Source organism: Zonotrichia albicollis, chromosome 2, assembly GCF_047830755.1.
Source record: "Zonotrichia albicollis isolate bZonAlb1 chromosome 2, bZonAlb1.hap1, whole genome shotgun sequence".
In the NCBI taxonomy this organism is placed as follows: domain Eukaryota; kingdom Metazoa; phylum Chordata; class Aves; order Passeriformes; family Passerellidae; genus Zonotrichia; species Zonotrichia albicollis.
In genome coordinates, this window is record NC_133820.1 from 114,617,695 (window position 1) to 114,639,667 (window position 21,973).

At 38.7% G+C, this 21,973-nt stretch overlaps 2 protein-coding genes across 4 annotated transcripts in view; one reads left to right on the plus strand and one right to left on the minus strand.

The window, feature by feature from the left end:
• Window positions 1–21,973, plus strand: part of CMSS1 (cms1 ribosomal small subunit homolog) — a 222,830-nt gene that overhangs the window by 23,194 nt on the left and 177,663 nt on the right. The gene's annotated exons all lie outside the window — the stretch shown is intronic.
• The window catches only part of FILIP1L (filamin A interacting protein 1 like), a 188,009-nt gene that overhangs the window by 20,902 nt on the left and 145,134 nt on the right, over window positions 1–21,973 (minus strand). The window contains exon 1 of one of the 3 annotated variants that reach the window (XM_074536091.1): window positions 14,896–15,054. The exons of the other annotated variants lie outside the window; for them this stretch is intronic. The gene's annotated coding sequence lies outside the window, so the exon portion shown is untranslated. Of the gene's footprint in view, window positions 1–14,895; window positions 15,055–21,973 lie in introns of those variants that run through there. 3 annotated transcript variants of the gene reach the window in all.

A 21,973-nucleotide genomic window follows, 5' to 3' on the forward strand; every position in this document is an offset into this window, starting at 1 on the left:
AATGGTACAGACTGAGTTGTGTAGATCATGTGGAGGAAATGACTGGGTTATCAAGACTGTACTTGTACAGAATGACTGTTTAGGCACCCATTGAACCTTATTTCTTTTCCCCTCTGAAATATGATGGCAGCTGTCTAGAAGTTGCTGCTGAAACATAGGAGTTCCCCATTTGTCTGGGGTCACTGTAGTGATGTCCATGTCCAAGTGATGAGTCTTTACAGCTTCCTACTGACAAGTTCCTGTTGCAGCCTCCCTTTTAGTTCAGGAAAAGCTTAGATAAGGGCCTCCTTTGCACAGCTTTTAATTAACTGTTGACTGACTGAAGGCATCTATTCCTGGGCAATAGGCTGCCTCAGCAGCATCCCCTTTGGAAGCAATGTAATTTTCCTGCACAGAGAGGAAGTCCTCACCATTGTATTACAGTCCACGAGACTTGTCTGATTTAATGGTGATGTTGTGCAGAAATCCATGATAATAAAATTTCTTACATCATCTTCACAGTCCCTACTGTTTCTATTTTAGTGCCTAAGTTGCACTATGTTGAATGTAATAAAACACTTTGTATGAAAAATTAACAGAATGGGAAGTAGCCATAAACATCAAAGACTTGAAGGAGTCACAAATTATGTACACCAGTCAATTAACATAATGGGGGAAACAGATATGGAAATATATAAATGGAGAGGGAGAGGTTTGTGAAATGAGTTTGTAGGAATGCTGCTGGTTGACAGAACAAATAAATGACTGCACCATCTCAAAGGCAGCTTTTTACTGTGCTCATGGTATACAAACTTCAGTCCCCTTTTCAGTCCTACTTTCAGTTCTAATTCTTTCTAGTGTAAAAATCTTTTTTCCCTCCCCACCCTTGTCTCTGAATGCTTTAATAGTGAAGTTCAATTGATGATTTACCGTTGCCATAGCTATAAAACCATAACAGAAGCACAACTAACAATTTCATTTGGAATGAACTCAGGTTTTGAGTGTATGCATGAAGTTAAGACATACTAATATGGTTACTTGGACTTACTAGCATTTGATTTATTTTAGCTTGCTTCACTGTAATTTATTTTTTTAAGGCAGATTTAGCTGTGGTCATTAATGCCTTAGGTAAACAGTGTTTTACCTAACACTTGCATATTAACTAGTTGATACCTCTCTGGGCAATTGAAAGTCTTAATGATCCAGGAAGTCATGCCTCTTACATTGCTTTAGAAAGAAGCTCTTAGGCCAAACAGTAACAAACAATTGCAATTTTCATAGAGATGCTGTCTACATTTTTTATTATTCAGATAGATTTTACATAAATATAATAAGTTGACAATCAAGTCAAATCTGGTGAAGTCTGCGTTGCATGGGCTATTTGAATAAAAGTCCCTTTATTACTGGTACCTGGATTGTTGTGTAAGGATTTTCAAGAGAGTCTGTTTCTTTGGTCATGTCAAAAGACTTTAGGTATTTAAAAATGATTCCTTCATTCAAAAGACAAAATGCAGTTTTAACATTCAAACAGACTCACGAGTAAATATTTGTAATAACTGAGATCTATTTCATTTTTTAAGAATATTTCAATAAAATCACTTGATTGAAGACCATAGCTCAGCAACTAGGAGTTAAAGGATTTTAATGTGTTTCTAGAAAGAAAAAAGGGAACGTATTAAGCATGGTATATTTTTGATACTGTGTCATTCACTTGCTTTTGGTAACTGTATGCTTAGTCATATATTCCTATATAGAAAATACCCTCAACACTGCTGAATAGATAGTGATTTCTTGGACAAAGATTGATATTTTAAGAAGTCAACTGGGAGTCTGTTAATATTTGCAGAGAATTTTCCTTGGCTGCTGGGTTCCTGTTTCATGGTTCAGAAGGTCACAGTGACTGTGTCTGCACATATGCACTTAGGAATGGAAGAGGACCCTAAAATGTTTGGGGGTTTTGGTGTTATTTATTTGTTGGCTTGTGTTCTTAAATTAACTGCTTCATTTTGGTCAGGGCATTTTTTTTGGAACCCGAGTTCTGTGGGTCAATGCTTGGTTGTGTAAATTATCTGAATTAAGAAGTCATGTACTTGAAGAAGTGCTTTAACTGATAATAGCCCTTAGTGACTTTGGTGATAGGGTAAAAATATTTTGTGTTAACTTCATCCAAAATGCTGTCTTCCTGAAGAACAGTATCTAGGGTATCTGAGAGCACAATTTTACTGAAAATATGCAAAGGTCAAAAAAGTTGGCTCAAATAAATAATAATTTTTTGAAAGAACACACACTCCCCTATCCAATAAAATATTTTTATCATTTTCTTTGCCAGCTAAATTTCATGATCATGTAATTTTGTATCAGGGAAAGGTAGGTATATCATTTAGACAAAGCTTTTGCACAGCTCTAAGCAGTTGACTTCACAGGACTACAACAACCGTTTATGAATTGAGGCCAGCAAAAACAGACATTGAAAATTGTTTTTATGAACATGACTGATAGGTAGTTAAAGAGTCAGGGCAGTGTCTTATTACTTCAGAGCTTCTGTTATAAATTATTGCTTTATTGTGGCTTAATACTGTACTTATTGCAGTACCAGTTAACTGCTCCTTTATTTCCTGGAAAAATTGTATTTCTCAGCTCTCCTCTGTTCATTGTAGTTGTTTCCCTCGGCATGCAGGCTACAGTTTCTTGGTGTTAACATTGTACGTTTAATTGTGTTGTCTTGTTTTTCTTCATTTTTTCCAAGTGCATGTAACTTGAGCTACACTACATTATATTTGGCAACATAAATGACTGTATTCTCTACAAAATGTAGAGACTCCCATAACAGTTCACTGTCATAACATTTTGTCTTTAAGAGGGACTTTCCATTTTCCTGGGGTGATCTGTATTACATGGAGATTGTTTAATTTATGTTTTTACAGAATTCTAAGTTTCACAGAAACCAAAGAAAGTACTGGAGACTGAGATTGCAACACTTTGTTTTTTTAATTTATTTTTTTTTGCTTCTGGAATGAGTTATTCTTTGAATTATAAGAATAAAAATTGTTTTTTGTTTGTTTGTTAAAGCAATGTTGTAGTGGCAACTTTAGAAAAGGCTGTCTTCTAAGAATGAAAGTGAAATAGATACTGGTTTGTAAACCTCAGCTATTGTCTTTCCAGTGTTGTGGAGTTTTTAATGTACATATTGTCAATATCTATATCAGACCATTCTTCAGAAATGATAGTGAATTTTAATTTCTGGGATTATTTCTTTTTTAACCATATTTTTAACTAGATCGTGCTCTTTACCCTTCCATAGGTGAAAGATGTGGTTTATGAGAGGTTCTACAGGTTATTACATGGGACACTGACTTGTAAAGTTTTTGGACATATGCTTGAATTTCCCCTGGTACAAAGCAAGTAAAAGCTTTAAGCTGGAAGCTTTTAAATGTGGATGAAGTCATGCCTCTTCCTTTGAGGCACTCTTCCCAGTCACAATAAGACATGGTCTGGCCTTTACTAAGAGAAGAAACATGCTTCATCATTTCTGGTAAATCTTACAAGTTGTTGTAATTTTTTTACACCAGTGCAGTTACATATTTATTTTTGTAAGAAAGCCAGTCCGTGCCTTCCACAGTTCATTGAAACAAATTTTGTGTTTGTTAATGTATTTCTGGTCTCGGGATGGCTATGCATTTTTAAAATTTTTTCTTTTCCATTGCTTACAGTTCTATTTATTGATGTGCAGTTTTTATGAAGACATGTTACAGCTTTTTTTTTTATGGCTCTCTATTATCTTTATTAATGCTTCTTTTTCCCCTGTCATAAAGAAAGTCAAAAGCCTTTGAAATTACAGCAGCAACAACATACCATAGCTGTTGTGTAATCTGCTGGCTTCATCTGAACCAGTCAGCACTTCCCAGCAGAATGTGAATACTTAATTTAAAATTTATTTTCCATTACATTAATTTACATCTGTAAATTACAAGGAATTTGTTTATACTAGGATACAAACCTCCACAAAGGGTGTCTCAGCTGCAAGAGACTGTGTAAAGCAAATTTCCCAATAAGAAAATTTATTTTATAAAATGAGGAATCTTAATGAGAGGGGTGTGAGTTCTTATTACTCCACAGACTATCACAAAGTAATTATCATCTTATCTGATGATTAAAATGCTGACTTGCTTTAAAGTCTTAATAAAAGTCATAGAAGATTAATGGCATTGCCAGTTCTGGGTTAATGGGCAAAATTTCGCATGGATAACCAGATGTATTTGGCTGTGATGCTGAGGAAACATGTAGATAATACTTTTAAAAATCAACTTTTCTGGAACACTGATGTTGTTAGTGACCATGATGTCACAACTACTAAGCTGCTGTCTTACTGGTATATAGGGATATTTGCACTCATAAATGTTACAAAATCTGGGCTAAATTTGATGACAGTAAATGGTATGAGAAAATTTTAACAAATTTTTATTGGTTCATTTAAGATTTAAGACTGGATTAACTTCCAGTTCAAGTAATTTTACTTCAGCACTGAAACTTAGTTTTCTTTTATTATGAAATCTCAATTTAAGGAAAAAAAAATTCTATCTTGACTTACATTCCTTCCTTATCTAGATGTCTTGGAAGTCACCTATCAAAACATCAGTCTTGTGTGGAAAGCATTAATGCTTCCTGTGACAGTAAGCATTTGAATGTCAGAGTGAAAATTATGAATTCTGATGTTCATTTTTAATCTTCAAATGGCAGCCATCTACAGTGTTTGAGATTATGATGGGGAGGTGGGAGTGAAGAAGAGCTGTCCTATTAAATTCTTGGCAGGTTTTTGGTTTGTTTTTTGGCTTGACTGCTTATTCTGAAAATGTTTTAAATGAATGCTAACCTGAGAAATCACAATATTAATGAGCTTTACTTGAAGTTATCCTTAAAAACTCTGGGTCCCAGCATTCAGCTTATTAGAAAACATGGCACAATGAGCTGTGAGCTGGACTCTGATGTGTCACTACTTTTGAGATGCACTCTGCTTTCTCCTTTCCTCTTTCTAGATTTAACAGCTATTTCAGGTATTCTTTGAAGTCAGTATCTATTACTGTTGGCATTTCAATGCCGTATGATTCTGCACACAGCATGACTTCATCTTCTTCTGTTCTGAATCTAAATACCTCAATAAGGTAACCAGCTCACAGGAACAGCACTTAGGTTTTGTTAGTAATTCAGAAATTTTTTTAAATCTATTGTGTATTCACTGCCTTCTCCTTCCTCCCCCATCTCTCTCAATGTCTCCCACCATACTGCCTGTAGAGTCAGAAATAAAGCCAGTAATTTCAGATGCAACACCAGAATTTGGAACTCTTCAAATTTACGTCAGCCAGCAAATTATAGTTTTGCCGATGGAAAGCTTTCTGAAGGAAATGGAAAGATGAACCACAAGAGATGTGGTATAGGGGTCAAAGCAACAAGACTGAGGCAGAACTCTTCAGTTAGTAATCCAGGTCCTGCTTCTGTCTTGTCTTCATTTTTAACAAGTGAAATTTTGTGCCTGACCATCAGATTTATAAAAATGGAAAAACAGTGTTAACTTACTGTAACAGATTTTGAGAATTATTATTAATCCCAATAGGTTTTAAGTGCAGTACTTACACAAAATAAACCAAGACAACTACTGTTTCTTATAATTTGTGATTTTTAAACAACAGTGTTGTTGAAATTATTGCATTGGTGTTACATGCTAGCAAGTTAAATTGATGGGAAAAATTGTGTGTCTATGAACCTGAATTTTGTTTCAAGTGTATATTTGAAGCATTATTCTTGGTGGAATGTTACTGTTTGACTACAGTTACGGAGCTGTTTTTAAAGTCACCAATGTGATAAAACACTCCATACTGCAGAGATAAGCAGGTCTGGGCTTAATCCACCCCTTACCTTATGGGCAGGTTTATGAGTTTGCATTTTCTATTCAGTGTCAGTATCAGGAATCAGTAACATTGCAGCCTCCTGCTAGGATTTACCAAGTGAAAATCTGTTACAGGAGTTACCTCAGCTCCTGACAAGTGTCCTTTGGAGCCCTGCCTGTCTTCACCCCACTCCCCATGGAAAGATTAGGCACAAACAAGAGTGCAGCTTGCTCATGCTGTGGATACTGCTGGTGAGGCTGCTCCTAGACTGATGATCCCAGCCACGTGTGTTTGGTTTGTGTAAGGCAAATACTACTTTGCTATCACTGCTGTGCTGTGTTTACTGCTGCTGGAAGAGTAATATTTGGAGGTGTACGTTTTTGTCTTGGCTGTTTACTCTGCATCCTTCAGTTGATTGAGGAGTTTGCAGAAGTTCTGATTCTCTGAGTCAGTTGCTTCAGCTTGCTGTAAGTGTGTAACCCTTAAGTCATATTTTTACACATCAATTTAATGATACTGTTTTATTATAAGAGTTTGACTTTTCTTTAAGCAACTTCTATAGATAAATCCTGTGGATTTTTTAAAAAATTTTTTATTCTGTATGTAACCTCATAGTGCTTAGGTTTAAGGTGGACCTCTTTTATGGAATGGTTTTAAGAGGGGCACCGGTGGGAAAATGGGTTCTGTTCTGAGGTACCTGAGGCAGTGCTTGTGCTGCTGTCTTGACCAGAATTGGGCATAATTGTGCAAGGATCTAATTTATGCAGACTTTTTTTTAACTTCAATTAGTTAATATTTTTGGTATGACAGAAAATGGCACTCAGCCACATCGTATCACTCAGAGGAGACTGGTTAGTCATAAATGTCATTTTCCCATAACATTTACAGGAACTGGATGTTCTCTAAAACAATTTTAACACGCATTTTATACAAAAATAAATGTCTGGGGTTGCATTTTCATCCATGGGCAGAGTAGGCACTGTGCCTATCTCTTATACTAACCATGGCCTTATTTTATCAGTCATCAGCAGTGGTAAAATTTAGAACTTTCCATACTGCCATGCTCACTTATTCTTTTGGACTGAAGGCATCCTACTCATGCTGCCAGCCCTGGATAAGCTGCTCAGTGGCCACTTGCTTCTAGACAGGTGGAACTTGTCTGAATACTTTATTATGCACTCTTCATGCTCAGTGTACAACAATTTATGTGCTGAAATTGTGATTTAAATGACATAGATTAAGCATGGTAAGTTAAATAAAGATACTTCAGTACTGAATGGCACTGTTAGGGAAGACAGAGTTTGCCAGTAATTGGAGGAATAAGGCTGGTTGTAAACAATTAGACAAACATTCCTCAGAAATTATATAGGGGGTATCACTGCTTTGCAGGATTCAAATTCCATTACTTCTTGAGGGTTCTGTTCATACCTATAAACCATACATACATCCTCAGACAAAAAGTATGCTTATTTCCTGAAGAAGCTCTGTGTATGTTTAATAAACTTGGAGTGTTTGAAACTGGGCTTGGGTGGCACACCATTTCTTCTTTTTTGTCAGAAAACTTAAATCTTTATTGTTACTGCAAATTTATCTTGAGATATTTAAATTTTCCTTGATGCTAAGTTGCATGAAGCAGTGCAGTTGAGGCTTTTACCAGATAAACTGTATCAGATTTTCTGATTCAGTTATAACTTTTTCTGGTAGCCAAGACTGTAAGTAATAATGTTAACAGCAATAGTGTTAATATCAAACAGAAGTTCATTTTGAAGCTAAATATGCATCTTTTCCCATAGACATGCTAATATGAGAGTGCCCATTTTCTCTGAGATGCACTTGGCCAGCACTTCATGTTGGAGGCACAGGTGAGAGATGGTAGCAATTCATTGTGGCAGGGTTAACTAGCTGAACTTAGAAGCTACAAGTGATGAAGAATCCTGCTAGTTTTCTGCTTTTCACTCTGTAACCTTTGGAAGTAGTATTGGAACTTCTCCTTATGCTTTACAAATTGCTTCTGCATACAGTTCTACGTACTGAGGCTCTACGGCTCTGGTGGCTTAGTGACCTGGCAGATAATTCATTTTCTTGCTATCTGTTGTAATCCTGCTAAGTGTTTGGAAGTTGTATTTTCTTTTCTCCCTTTGGCCACAGAGACCTGGGGGCACTTGGTGAATTATCTAAAGATGTGACATCAATGCAAGTTTTGTCTAAACCATGTTAATCCTGAGCAAAGTGCTCTGGTTTAGCATTTAAGTGTACATGGCTTCTCCAAACTGAACCTCTTCAAAGAGGACTAACACATTGTTTTAGATTACAGGACAGGAAGCTACATTGGAGACCTAAAGGTGACAGTTTGAGATTTTTTTAAATAGTTCCAACCAAGGTTTCCTTCACAGATTTAATTCACAGTTCAATAGCAAATGATAGTTTAAGTAGCTTCTTCACCTGTGATGAACTGTTAAACTGAAGAACATCTTTTACTCTCAGGTCTGTTGATTATGATGTGCTGAAGTAAGATTTTTCCCATTTTTGTGCAGCCTTGGTTATTCACTGTGTTAAAGATCAAATACCCTGCTCAAGAGTAAAAGAAATTGCATCCTTTAGTCATATGTCCACTCAGAATGCCAACAGCAGTGTTTAGGGTGATTGTGGTGTTTTGGGGTTTTAGCTACTTGCATGTGTGTTCAGCAGCTGGAGTAACTTCCTTGCTTTGTAAAATCAATGTTTCTCTATTTCCTAGGGGGAAAAAAAAACCTGAATTGTTGGGATGAAAAGAGTGAGCTTAACTAGTTCTAGCATTTCTGTGATCAATGATTTCTTAAACTCTTTTAAAATTAGTCTGAGCAGTCTTCCTAAACCCAAGAGCGACACTTAGTTTTTCCATCTTTAGTTGTTTTCCAGTGTTCTTTGCCTTTCAAAAACTGTCGTAGGAAAAGGCTTTTTTAGGAAAGAGCAGGGTCACGCGCATGTATGCTTCCCTTGTGCCTTCTTATGAAGACTTTGAGTTCCTTGTTCTTTAAGGAACTGTGAATTCAGTTGAACATTCTGTGCCTTGTTAGTGTAGCCCAAACTGATTTACAACTCAGTATCGTTATGTGACATTTGGCTGCATGCCCTACTTGATCTCTGCTGGTCTGTGGTATTCAGGTTATAGTTTCTTGTTTCAGATGTCACTGAAGGAGCTGTAGCATGCCTTCATGTACAGTATGTTTCTGATGTAATACATTTTAGCTTTTATCATTAATTTATAATGTGGTTTCAAATGCTGAAAATAAAGGAGTTCTCTCTAGCAGAACTGAAAAATTGTTTAGTTAACTGCTTTAATCTAGATATATGAGAAGGTCATTTACAAGTTATAAAATGTTACCAGTGTCAATTTCTGACTCCTCCCACCCAGTTAATCCTGACAGAAATAAGGAAATGTTGCTGTTTGCAGAGATGACAGTAATCCTGTATAGCAGGAGTATGAGGATCCTTTCCAGAGTGGCTGCTCCTTTGTACCCCAGGTACATTCTCCTCCCTCCTCCCCTGTATGGGTTAGCAAGGTATGCAAGCTCGAGTGTTCCTATCAGCTGTTGCCTGCTGCTTGCCGAAAGGGAAGCCATGTGTGAATCTCCCAGCAGCAGCCTAATGAGCATTCCCCACCGGTTGGTGTCGTCCCCGCACCACCCTGGGAGGCAGCAGTTTGTCATCTGGAGCTGGCCTGTGTGAGTGATGCTGTGCTTGCTGACTTGGCTGTGGAGGCTTTCATCGCCCTGCTCTGCTTACTCATATGCATGCAATGAACGTGCTCATTTCTGCATCAGGTCTGTCGTTAGAAACACAAATTTTGGAGGTTTTAGGGCTGCCAAGGTTCCTGGTGGCCTTTTCATTGAAGACAATTTGGTGTTTCGTTTTGGCATTTAGTTTTTGGCTGCTAATTAAAAAAACTTTTCTCTTTACGTGAAAGAGTATATAGTAGTATTTTGCAAGTTAAGAAAAACGTTTCCAATTTTAGCATTAACACTTGACCACTGCATTGACCACACCCTCCTACATCCAGGTTAGTGTGTTCAGTACTGGCTTTCAGATATTTCGATTAGGGATTGGCTACCCCACTGTGGCATTGTTACACCTTCAGGTTCAAGTGACCAATATAAATCCCTTTCCTTTTTTTTTTGGTATATGTTTTTGGTAACAGAATGGCTTTTCTGAGGTGTAGAATATGCTTGACTGGGGCAATTAGCATTTTGAAGTCAAAAACAAAAACAACTGTGCCATTTATTAGGCTTCTGAGAAACCTCTTTGTGGCTAAGTAGAATAGACTCATGTTTGGGAAGGTGATGGGTGCTGTTAGTTTCAGGTAGGCCAAATTTATATGTGATGAAATTTTAAACTTGATTTTCTTCATAATTAGGCTTACTGACTGAAAGCTGTATAAATTGTACCAAAAAATATTGAATCCATTGGAAACTGACAGAATTCAGTCAGCTTAAACTTAACTCTTAGTTTTGTGCTATCTTAAACTATCTTTAGCGCGTGGACTTAGACAGTCCATGTGCTAAAATTCAATGTATAATTAAAATGTGAGCTTTATGAGTGCATTACTTTCTATTTTTAAGCAGCCAGTTTTATGTGGGTTTTTTTATGGCAGTAGCTTCATGCTGCTTCATTTCACTTTTAAAATTTTTCTTCATTCCCTCACTGTGTCATTGCAATAGTTGCTATGCAAACACTAGATAAGCTTTTTGTCTCTCATAAAAAAAAGACAAAGCTTTAAATAAGCTGTGTGCAATGAATTTGAAAGAAAATGCTTTGAATATTAGGTTTAAGACAGATTTTAAGAACTCTATCCATCATTTCAGTGCAGTTGTTGTGTTGCTTCCCAGGCCTTTGGAAATCTATAAAGGTTAAGGAAGTCTGATGTGTTGTTTCACATCCCTGACATGTATGCAAGATGGGTGTTTTTCCTGTCAAGAGCGGATTTTTTCCCATCCATGTTTTCACTCATGTTCACTAGAGCTTTCTGCCCTACCTGGTGTCTGTCTGTAAAGCTTTGGGGAGTTTGGGCATGAGCAATGGTGCTGGCTCTGGTTTCTCAGCTGCTTTGAGCATGCAGCATGAAGCAGAATGGCTCAGGTTCTGCTGCTGTGCCTCAGCAGCCACTCTCTGGTGGTCACCTGCCCAGCCTGAAGTCAAGCAGCTGTGTTACATCATCATCATCATGTGCATGATGAGCTGCAGCAGCAGGCATGACTTCTGCAACAGGCAAGAAGTCCATACATTTATCAGCTTGAATGACCAAGGTTATGGTTTTGAGTTGTGTGTAGAAATGTTGTATAGCAAGGTTGGGTTCAACTTTCACCCCCAGTATTTCCCTATTGCTGCTAAAGGAGGGTTCTATGGTGATGTTGTTGAGTGTTCAGCCAGCATTCATTGTCTGCATGAAAATTCACCTCTTCACATCACATCAGCCCTGGTGAGGAGCTGCTTTGGGAGGTGTTTTTTGTGCTGTTTTTAAGTGGTGGGTACAGACTGCCTCAGCAAATCTTCAAATACATTCTGCTAGTAGTTGTGAGCACTCTGGATGAGCTGTAACTGCCTGAGAATGCACCATTGGTGCAAGGGAGCGAGCACAGCTACTGAACTTCAGGAACATCAAGGTGCACCGGACATGCAGTAAAGTGATTTTTGTCTTGCTGACAGAAAACACAGCAAACCTCAAAATCAGCATAAGGTACTGAGAGGTGCTAAGAGTCAAAGTGTCCATTATGTCACTTAAATCACAAGACAAGGCACTCTATTTCAAATTTTTTAGCAGTGGTTTTTACCTTCTTGGAGCTGAGTAATACATTTTAGTGAATGGTTGAACTAACCAAACTTCCAGCTACATCAAGAAGCTCAACTTAAACCCTAAGGGTGCCATAGCAGAATCTGTTTAGTATGAAACAAAAACCTTAAGCAATTAAAAATTATTACTATGACACGGTTTCTAAGTTCAAATCAACTTGGTGACAAGATAGTGTTGAGGGAAACTATTCATGAGGCAGAACTACAGTTATATACAATGGTTTTTAAAGATATGTCTTCCTACGCTGTAAACTCCTTAGGATTCTCTGACTTAGATATTTTAATTGCTTTTTAATTAACTTTATTCAGGTAGTACCACCCCCAGGATTTGAGAACAGCTGCTCGTAGGAAAGGTCCAGAGGAGCTGTAGTAGCTCAGTTGCCCATGCCATGTTTACATGTGGTGAAGAATTTCTCCTGAAGAAAAGCAGCAGTTTAAGATCTGCCACAGAGGAGAAACTCACCAGCTGTAAAACCAGGCTTTTTTTTTTTTTTTTTTAATGCCATGACAAGCACAAAATTGGTAATTCATCATAGTATTAGGTAAATAGTATGAAAATTCTGTTGCTCAGCACAAATCAAGAAATAATTTTATTTTACTACTAATGAGGAATAGAAACTATCCCTTGTATTCTGGATCAAATCTCTAAAAATTCTGCTGTCAGCAGATGTTTGTCAGTGGAGGAAAGGGAAGTGACGGGAAAGGAACAAAGGCTCAATGCAGTTTGATAGGAAGTTGACTTTCATTTCTGGAGGATATATTTGTTCTTAAAATGTTTTCACATTGGATGTGAAAATTGCTATAAAAAATTAGATGAAGAAATAAAATTGTTTAAGACTGAGTCATGTGATGATTCTTTTCTTTCACTGTGTCCTTTTACTTTTAATTGAAACTAGCATTTTAATCACTTAAAATTAGGAATACCAATCACTTAATACCCAAAACATGTTAAGAAATCTGATCTAATAAAGGAGTGTAATAGAGAGGTGGTGGGGGGTGGGGGAACAGCAGTGAGACAGTTTAATCATTATACCTCCATCTAATTATTTTGGAATTTTACCAGTATAAATGAGAGCAAAATTGGTTCTGTAAGTATTAAGTGAAGAATGTTTTCTTTTTAATCTGAGGAAGACAGACTATGAGAAGTAGAGTTCTGGCTTTTGATAGATGTTATGATTTGTTTTAGGCTAGCAGTATTCAGAGTACAGATGGTACTTTAGATATTACTAAAGCAGTAATCAGTGATAGAAGTCACCCTTCTTTGGATCTGGATTTAAATTGTCTCTTACCTCTGGGGGGACTTTTTTCTTTTTTCTGCTTAGTGCTTCAATCAAATTTATTGCATGCATAGCATTCCTGTTAATATTTTTTCTTTGCCATATTGTAGTCTCTTGACTTCTTCAGCTCATCCTTTCTACTCAGATACTCTTTTTGAGGACTGTCACTTAGCTTTGCTACCTAACACATCTGCTCACAACATAGCTAAGTTTTCTACTTTATAACTTGACACTGGATATTTAGAAAACTAAGTAACCATTTTTAAACTGCAAGGACTCTGCACATATGACAGAATAGTGAGCTGAAAACTTTTTAAGGGGCTCAGGATACTGATATGGGGTATTGTTTTTGTACTGTGAAATTACATTTGTTCTGGTTGCTAGGATTCTTTTCATTCTATATATACACTATACAGTGCCCTCTTCCCTGATTCTCTCAACAGAGGTATAAACTTTGCTTGTTGCAAAAAAGAATATATTGGAAACATGGATGTGACTTTTATCTAATTGCCAGGTTAATAATACACAAATACCTGAATTACATTTGAAATTAAATGTCTCTTTATATTTACATTTTTAGAAGCGTGTTGAAAATAACTGCTTCCTATTTTCTCCATGTTTAAAGCCAAAAAAAGTTATGAAAAATTTCACGCAAGATATTCTGGCTCATCCTCTAAATCCGTGTATGCGTGATACTACAATGATGCATCTGTTAGTACCAGCTTTGATTTTTCCTAAATATGTAATTGAACAAGAATTTTGAAGGATTTAAAACATCAAATAAATGGAGAAAGAACCCTTACTTCTCTCCTAAAATTGCATTCACTTTTCAACTAAGGAAAAGGAGAACATACCACAAAAATATGTTTTACCTGTAAGAAGAGATCAAAACTCAAGGTCTTAAGGTCTAAATTTTCTAACATTTCAGTTTGCACATAGGACTCTGAAGAGCAGTGCTCAGGAGTTCTAATTTGCAAGTAGGACAATACAATTAACTTAATTGCAGTTGCTCCTATGAACTAAGATTTGACAGGGTTTGGCCCTTAATTAACGGGGAGGACAGTCAGGTGTGAACTATAAACACATTGAAGTCTAATCCTCCAAAGTGCTCTGTGCCTCGTCAGAGCTGTTCATCATTCCCCATGTTCTGGAGTTCATAGCTGCAATACTGTTGAACATCTTGCAGAATAAGCCTTGAAGAGAGCAGTGTGCTCTCTCATCCTCACACTCATCATGTGTTTGACCAGGATTTAAAGTTTTTTCATAAAAATCTGACAGTTCTGCCCTCTTGTGATTTGACACTTGGACGCAAGACACAGAAGAGGGAAGCAGTGTGTATAAGTTGAGAAGTTTGTTAGTAATTGAACTAGTTGCAATTCTTTCTTTTAGACATAGCATAGTCTTATTGCAAAGTAATGTGTGTGGAAATTTATACATCGCTCTGAAAACTACAGTAGAAGTTGTTCAAAAGTATAGTAAATGCTTAGAGACATGTGCGTGTACATGTCTACTAATATATAGCATATGCATGTAAATGCAGCAGAAAGGGAGGCAGTAGCTCTACCTAATATATTACAATACTGTTGGACTCCTTCCACTGCTTTAAATGTAGTCATGATTTTATCCGACCATTTGGAAAGTGTGTGTAATTCATAACTCTCTCCTTCTTTAATGTTACATTAATTCCTCTGCAGGAATTGTTTTAAAGACAGTTTTTAACGCTTGAAATAGTCACCCTATCTGTGATTCACCAGACATCTTCTAGATCTCCTGGTGCTGTTTTGGGGTATCTCATTGTTTCTCAGTTCCTCGCCCCTCTTTTTTTTTTTTTTGGAAGTGACTTTTTTAAAAAAAAAAAGGTATCTCAGCAGGAAAAAGCCAGGAGCGCCAGTGCTTGCCAGAAGAAGCTCGCTTCCCACCCTGTGCCTTACCTTGCGCTGGCGGGCTGTGGCAGTCCCGGCCGAGGCGGTGCTGCGGGGCGCTGCGCGGTGCCATCGGGGCCGCTGCGAGCATTCCAGCGCTATCCCGGCGCTATCCCGGAGCGCTCCCGCGGAACAATGAGGGATGGGCGCGCGGGCGGCCCGAGCCTATGCACCATTACGTCAGCGCCTCGCCATATAAGGCGCGGTGCAGCCCCGCCGCGCTGCCCGGTGCGCTCCGCTGCGCCCGCTGCCCGCGAACGTCGGCCGCCGCTGGGCAGCGGGGCTCGGGCACCTGTAGGCAACTCTGCCACCTGTGGGCAGTCCAGCCTGGCCGCCTCTGGGCATCTCAGCTCGGCCACCTGTGGGCAACCGGGCTCGGCCATCTCCGGGCAGCTGTGCCTGGCTACGGCTGGGCAGCCCAGCCTGGCCACCTGTGGGCAACTCAGCCTGGCCATCTGGGGGCAACTGGGTTCGACCACCTCTAGGCAACTCGACCATTTCTGGACAGCCCGGCTTGGCCACCACTGGGCAGTTGGGCAACTCGGCCCCCTGTGGGCAACTCGCCCGGCTACCTCTGGGCAACTCTGCCACCTCTGGGCAGCTTGGCTCGGCCACCTGTGGGCAACTGGGCTCGGCCATCTCTGGGCAGCTGTGCCCGGCTGCTGCTGGACAGCCCGGCTTGGCCACTAGGCAGAGGCCTCTGGGCAACTCGGCCACCTCTGGGCAGCTCAGCTCAGCCACCGCTGGGCCGCTCTGCTTGGCTGCCTGTGGGCAACTCGGCCCAGCTACCTCTGAGCAAGTGGGCTCAGCCATCTGCGGGCAGCTCGCCCTGGCCCCCTCTGGGCAGCGGGCTCAGCCCCCTCTGGGCGTTCAGCCCCCTCTGGGCAGCGGGGCTCGGCCCTGGGCAGCGGGGCTGGCCCTTGGCCAGCCCTGCACTGTGCGAACCAGTGCGTTTGTCCTCCAGCTCAGGGCCAAGAAGAATGTGCGGAAGGTTTGGGTTAGGGCAGTTCCTCTCTAGCACTGATAATAAAGTCGTTTTAGGTTGTTACTGATTAGGTACAATGTTTTCCACTTAGTCCCGCAGCCTAGGGTTTGAAAACGGAAAATCTAAATTCCGAGTCGTCTTGTTTAATTAGTTGTTCGAAGGGAGCTTTTTCTGTTGGTTCAATTTTTTTCTTTTAATTTTATTATGACAAAAAATGCAACTTTAGCTGAACTCCTCTGAGGGGGGATATGAACTTTGAGCCTTCCTTTTTTTTTCCTTCTGTAAAGAGTCGGGGTCCTTGGAGGATAGTATTTTATTTCCTGATGATGTAACTACAAAACAATTCTCTTAAGTGATGATGGGAAGGCCAGATGAAATCTGATTTTTTTTTCTCTTCAATGTTTTTTCTACAAACCCCTTTCCTTTTTCATATGTTTGTGTTTCAGCTAACACAATTAAGCAGCCCAACCAACTATTTTTAGTAAGAAGGTCTAGAAGAAATGAGTTGTTTGTTTTAATATTTAGGAAAGAGGCAGAAAGCCAAAAAATAGGATTTAGATTGAAGAACTTAAAATGTATCTCTTGTATTTCTCATTCTTTAGTGTACACTCTGAATCAACACTGGTGACAGAAGGAAGAAATACTGGAAATAGGTACAAAATTTGTTACTGAAAATCCACTAAGAAATAACAGGAGTCAGTGAAACAAACTCCTTTTATGTTGGTGGGTAAATCAGACCATTGGAAGGCTTTCCACACTATTGAAGTAGTAGGTACATCCACAATTAATTCATTTGCAGCATTTGAATATTAGTCTTCATCTCTGTAGCTTAAGCCATTCTCTGCCTGCCTTTAGTTGTTTTGTCATAATGAACATAATGCTAACAATAAGGCAAGTTACTTACTTGGGGGTGTTGTCTGTGGGTATGAAGACAAATGGTGATTAAAATGTTTGCATTTCATTAACCAGACAGACATCTTCTAGCTATCTTGCATATATTTACCCTGAGTGTAGCCTGAAAAAGGTACTTATTCTTTAGTTGACAAATTGCAGCAACCCCTTGCATGGTTCCTGAGCAAAGACTTCCTCAGAACTCTGCTGCTTATTTGCAAGGGTGATCCTGCTGTGTCCTCTTTGTAAGTTTCTGAGAAAGTTCAGATTTGGGTACCTTGTCAGGAGACTTTCAAATTATTTAATACAAACCCTTCCCAAATGGATTTGGAGATGGAAAGCATCTTATTTGAGTACACCAATGGACAGACCAGGATAATATTTCGTTTGCTGTTCTAGGGAGAGTTAATAATCACATCCAAACAGAAGCAAAGTAACCTGTCCTTTAGCTGATATTGGCCTATTCACTTCCTTGGCTAATGTTTTTGGAGGCTAACAGTTTGTCTAGTTTTTATCAAAAGCATTATGCCAGTATGGATCACTTGTAATACAGGCTCATCTAGGTGACCTTGGTATGGGAAATATCTTCAGCTGCAAACTCAGCCTTTCTGCTGGGACTCTGTTTAAAATGGCAGCACAACTCATGCTGCAAGGTGCTGTCTAAGGGCAGGCTGTGGAGGTACTGCTCTATCCCCTTCTGATTTGCAGGAGGAGTCAGCCAAGTTATTCAGTGCAAAGTAGGTAGGAGTTAAATGTTAATGCATCCTTTTTTACATCTATGTATGTGAGCATAAATATATAAATCTTTAGAGGTGAAAACTACTGTTTCTGTCCTGGGTTTGTTTTTTTCTCTTCCCTTTCCTTTGCAATTGCTTTATTTTTTGCAACGTTCCCTTCACTTGCACACGCCCTGTTTCTGTAGTCTATATGAAAATTGCCTGCATTTTTTTTCTACCACATGAAACAGTTGCTTTAGGCCATAAGCAGCTTTGAAGAAGAGGACTTCTCAAAAGCTGGTAATCAAAAATTCACCCTCACAATCTAGTTGTATTCTGGAGTTCCAAGGAACACAGTTCAGATAGTGCTGGTGATAAGTTTATTGGTAGTCTGGGAACTGGGAATAGAGAATGCAAGTCCTTCTGTTTATAAGTCTGTGTTTACATCTGGGGATGGCCAAAATACAAACTCCTCATTTCTTAGTTAATTCCTCTCTGCAATACAAAAGTGCACATCTGTGACCTTCTGCAAACCAACTTTATCAAAGAGCATCAGCTGAGTGTATAATGACCTGACTTCCTTCTTTTATATTGTTATGACTTAAAGGACATTGTACAGTGCTACCCAAGCCCTGTTAAGGGCTTGGATATTTTATTAAAGATTGCAAGTTCTGGACTACTATAACATGAAAAATTCATTTTTATCGGAGGCAATGAATTGAGTTACAAAGGAGTCTTCCTTTACTGCATTTTTACAGTTTCTTTATGTATCTGTAGGTGGAATCCTGGCACTGGTGAACTGTACTGAAGAGGAAGAAAAAAAAAGCATTTGAGCAGGCAGCTATGCCTCATTCTCCATTGCTCCTTGAAAATGAGTTCTGTTTCCTTAGTTACTACACATAGTTTTGCACAGAATTGGTGCATTTGCAAGTATTGTGACAGCAAAAGTTGATTTGTAGATTGTTGATTTGTAGAAATTGGAGACCAAAAGAAAATCTAATTAAATCATTGGTGCATCTCCTGTCAATGCAGGGCTGCTCTCTGCAGCTGCTTGCAGGGACTTTTTTCTAGTTGCTGCTTATTGTTTTGTATTCTTTGTGCCCACAGAATCTTTCAGGATTTTGCTTTAGAGAAGTAGAAGCTGGGAAGATGGAAGATTATATGAGGCCAGGAGAAGATAGGACAAATGAGCTATAAGACTTTGAGGCAGTTGTTTAGACTTTATCTTAAACTATCTGAATTCCTCCCGTTACTTCCATCATTAAACTTCTCTTTTTCTTCCCATGGCATTTCATAGCAGCAGTTCCAGTGTCCTTAAACCCATAACCTATCTATTGCAGCATTTGACCCCTTCCTTTGGCCATTTTGTATCTAAGATAAATAAAGGAAATTAGAACTTGGGCCTGAGTTCAACAAAGCACTTAAAACATAGCCCTGTGTATTTTTGTTGAAAAAGGAAAGGACTTCAGCAGAAGTCTGATTTTAATGATATATTGAAATGTTTGGCTGAATCAGGCTCTTGGTCACATTTGCTTCATGTAGATGTTGTTGAAGCTTGAGGCTTCTGGAATTCTCCCTGGGGTCTAAATCTTTAGGTTACTTTCATATTCCAAAAATAAACATCTACTGAAGTACAAATACTGTCAAAGCTTTTATTAGTATTTTACATTAATTCGAACAGTTTGCTTTTTTGGAGGTGGTCTGCTTAAGTTTTGCATGTGATACCCAGAGAACTGAAATGTACTCAGAATTGACAAGCTGAATTTTATTGCCTTGCATAAATGGGAGCTGATAGTTAATGTTTTAATAACTGATGTGACTTCAAGGATTTTTCTCCACTGTGTGCTCAACCTTGTCTCTGAAATCTGTGGGAGTTTGGAATTACTCAGTGGAAGAAGATTCACTCTAATTATTTCTTAAATTAGAAAAGTTTTGAAGGATGCTAATAATCTATCTTTATTATTTCTTCTTGCATTATGTTTGATGATCTCTTGGATTTCATCTGTAAAGTGTTTGAGTTTCATATTCTAATCTATAGACTAATTTTTGAATATTGCAAAAAGAAATTTGCAGGTTATTATGGCTTATTTACAGTCTGAAATGTACTGACAACTGATAAATGCATGTGGAAGGCAAGGGACAGAAGCAGGGGAAAGTTCTAAAGATAACATTCTTCAGATTCATGTGTCTTATACTAGGGACCATGGGTAGAAAGAGATTCATATCTCCATTACTCTGTGGTTTTAATTTTTTTTGGCAGCAGGGAGAAATATTTTTTTCAAACTCTCCTATTGTTTATGGATTCCATTATTCTCCCTTTCTTTTTACAAATAAAATTCCTAGCCAACTATTAAGGATAATTAGGTTCCTTTATGTTGAAGTTGATGACTGCACCTCTTAACTATTAATGACTTCTAATGAAAACTTGCAAGTGCTTCATATCTGCTTGTGAGATGGTTTCATTTTGTATATGGGACCAAAGTTATTTTTTATGAAAAAGACAACTTTTTGCATGGCAGAGTTTATCATGAACAAGGATGGATAGAATTCAGTTTGTATGCCTTCCCCTACTCTATATAAACCGTATATATATAGCCAAGTAATCCTCTCTCTGTGACAAAGTGAGATAATGTTCTTTAGTTCATGAAAGGTCTGTACAAGAGTGTATTTTAAGAAGTTTGGGATTGGAGGTTTGTTTTGTTTGTGATGGGTTCTGCAGAGAGATTTTTTTATCAGCCCACCCCCACCCACAAGTATGCCTGTCTAGTTGGGCTATTTCTGGAGGCACGACAGCCATTTCAGTGTTCATGCAATAGCAAAACTGAGTTGTAATCCTGTGAAGACTTAGGAGCTTGGAAGGTGCTGAGTTTCATGTCTGTAAACAGGCTTGAAAGTAGAACATGTTTTAAATGTCTGTCTTTAGTCATGAGACTGCAGAAAAAATGACACTGTACTGCTTTAATTTATCTGTTTCCTTTGAATTCAGTCAAAGCAAGATTCTTTTTGTAGAACTTCAGGGAAGTGGTATGGCTCAAACATTTTGAGCTTCAAGTCTGACTCCACAGGAATCCCTGTCTCTTTTTTTATGTATTAATCTAAGCTGTGAGTTCAGTCATTTTATTCAAAGTGATCAACTCCTTTTCAGAGCTGTGTAATTCTTGTTTGAATAAAAACTATGCACGTTTGTTGACTCAGCTTTTCACACTGCCATGTATTGAACATGGTGCCAGTGGAGGACGTTTCTTTCAAAGCTTTGATGATATGAAGTGAAAAAGTAGATGAAGTTATTGTAGGCTCTTTCAGCTCCTCTGTGTCATGCACCCTTATGTTTTTCCCTTCACACATCTCTTGTTCCTGCACTTGTTGCTGGGTGAGGCATTCCACCAATGGCTTGGAGAGCAAAGCCTAATACACAGGTAGCAGGGATTTGGCGTTCAGTGCATTTCTTGGGGGTTGCAGGTTTACAGGAGCCTCCTGAGGCCATGGCTACTTTAGGAGCACAAGCCTGTCAGGCACACAGGTGGCTGTGGGCTTTAATGCAACATCAGAACTGGAAGAAGGCTCACTGGTGCCATTGATTTTATGCAAAGTGGAGTATAAAGCTGTTATGCTTTATTTTCTTTTTTGGTGGTTAAGTAGAGAGAATCCAGAATTAAAATGTATAATGAAACCTACTTGTCATTGTTATAGTTCTTTTGAACAGGCTTCTTTTGCCTCCTACTGATTAACCCATTGAAAACAGAGCTGTTAAAGAGGTTTTTTGCAAAGGAGTAAGGCTGTAGAAGAATGAGTATGGATGCTAAGGAAGGTAAAATTTGCAAGGAGAGAAACTATTTTTTATGGGCTGCCTGCATTAGCAGAGTAGAACACAAACTTGCTCTTGGGCCTGGAGGCCCTACTTTGGGTCTTAAGATGCTGCATCTATGTTACAAAATCTGTGTAACAACAGACATGTTTTCTGCCTTGATAACCCCCCCCCCTTAGGATTCCTGGTAAGAAATACATTCAAAAAGGCTTTTCTTATTCTCTGTAATTTCAGTAGCTATGTGTTAGTTCCTGTTTAAAGCACAATGCTTCAAGTTATTGGTGATTTTGGTACCTGTTCAAGGAATATGTGTTGCAATAATGCAGAGGCAAATGCATCCTATACAGGCTGTTTTAGATTGTGGATTCCTAGGGATGTAATGTAGCTCATAAAACTTTGATCCCTTTGGGATTCAGAATTGCTGAGCTATCTGATGGATTCATAGTTTAGAAATGTGACTTAGTTGTGCGGTTCAGTTCTCTGGTCTGGAAAAGTATTTACAGAATTTCTTGACCTCCTAGGGTACAGTCACATGGAGCTCTTTGTGTTAGTCTTGCCCGCAGCAGGTACTGTTCAAGGAGTCTCTTGGGCTTGGGGAAATGTATTTAGCAGACTCAGACACTCCACAGCTCCAGAGTCTGCAACAAAAATTTTACAAAACCCTGGAGTGAGGAAGGAGAACAAATACAA